Source organism: Gossypium hirsutum, chromosome D06, assembly GCF_007990345.1.
Source record: "Gossypium hirsutum isolate 1008001.06 chromosome D06, Gossypium_hirsutum_v2.1, whole genome shotgun sequence".
Taxonomy (NCBI): domain Eukaryota; kingdom Viridiplantae; phylum Streptophyta; class Magnoliopsida; order Malvales; family Malvaceae; genus Gossypium; species Gossypium hirsutum.
The window spans coordinates 34,252,504-34,254,148 of NC_053442.1; the positions used below are offsets into that span (position 1 = coordinate 34,252,504).

A 1,645-nucleotide genomic window follows, 5' to 3' on the forward strand; every position below is an offset into this window, starting at 1 on the left:
TTGGAATTTTTACTTTTTATTTCTATTACTTATTTAATTTTTAGTTTTTAAATCACTGTTTCAAAACAACAGATTTTCTCATTACCAAAGCGTTTGATTTACATTTCATAAATATTTTTCGTTCATAGTCCCTATGGGTACGATAACTCGACATTTACTTATCACTTTATTACTTGACAATGATTGGGTACACTTGCACATTTCTGTCGTTCCAAGTTTTTGGCGCCATTGTCAGGAACTGTTTTAAAAGACATTATTTGTGAAATTGTTAATTTTGCATTTTTTTATTTTTATTTTTCTTTTTAATTTTAATTACATTATTTTTCTATGATTGTTTCATGTGTTTATGAGTATTGATCGAATTATTTACTTACTCCTCGTAGACCTTGAAATTGAAAAGACTTTCTAACAAAGATGAAGACAAGCAGTTCAGAGAAGGACTGAAGAGATGATCTTTGAAATTCAAAATCAAGGAAATGGAGCAAATCATGCTCAAAATTCTATCCTTATTGCTGATTATAGGGATAGAGCTCTAAGATAATATTCGATGCTAATGCTTCATGAGCTTAATACGGGTATTAAGAGGCCCAGAATCAAGGCACAACAATTTAAGTTGAAGCCAGTCATGTTCCAGATGTTTCAGACAGTGGGCCAATTCAGTGGAATACCTACCGAAGATCCTCACCTTAACTTAAGATTGTTTATGGAGGTGAGCAATTTTTTCAAATTAGCTAGAGTACCCAAAGATGCATTACGATTAAAGATGTTCCCATATTCACTACGGGATAGAGGTGGAGCCTGGTTGAACTCATTGCCACCAAATTCCAATACCACATGGCAAGAGTTAGTAGAAAGATTCCTTACGAAGTACTTCCCACCTAGCAAGAATGTTAAGTTGAGGAATGAGATCACTACCTTCCAACATACGAATGATGAATCTTTGTATGAGGCATGGGAAAGATTTAAAGAACTATTACGAAGATGCCCTCATCACGAAATCCTTTATTGCATCCAATTAGAGACGTTCTATAATGGTCTCAATGCTCACACGAGGATGGTAGTGGACGCTTTTGCTAATGGTGCTCTCCTTTCTAAGTCTTATAACGAGGCTTATGAAATCATATAGAGGATTGCCAGCAAAAATTATCAATTGCCAACCAATCGAGTAGCATCAGGAAGACGAGCCGCTGCAGTACATGAAGTGGACGCTCTCATTTCACTTGCATCTTAGGTATGCTTGATATCCTCGATGCTTAAAAACTTTACTACTAATGGGTTTAATAAGTTTGTAGCTCAGCCACTGAATAAATTCAAAATGTAGCATGTGTTTATTATGGGGAAGGGCACTGGTTCAAAGAATTCCCATCAAACCTAGAATCCGTGTATTACATGGGTAACTAGAACCAGAACTGAGGAAGGCAAGGACTACAATCTAATTTTGATAACCCATCTTGGTGAAACCACCCAATTTCTTTTGGAGTAACCAAGGGGCTGGACCCAGTAACACTTATGCATAACCTAGACTGACCCAGCCACCTATATTTACCCAACAAGTTCAGAAACAACCTCAAGTTAAACCTTCCAATAGCTTAGAAAACCTGTTGAAGGAATACATAGTGAAAATTATGCCTTAATCCAAAGCTAA

The 1,645-nt window shown here is 36.1% G+C and overlaps 1 non-coding gene across 1 annotated transcript; it reads right to left on the minus strand.

Moving 5' to 3' along the window:
* Window positions 1-892: 892 nt before the first annotated feature.
* LOC121218998 (small nucleolar RNA R71) lies at window positions 893-999 on the minus strand. The gene has a single exon (XR_005915478.1). It is a non-coding gene; the product is annotated as a small nucleolar RNA R71 (small nucleolar RNA).
* Window positions 1,000-1,645: the final 646 nt, after the last annotated feature.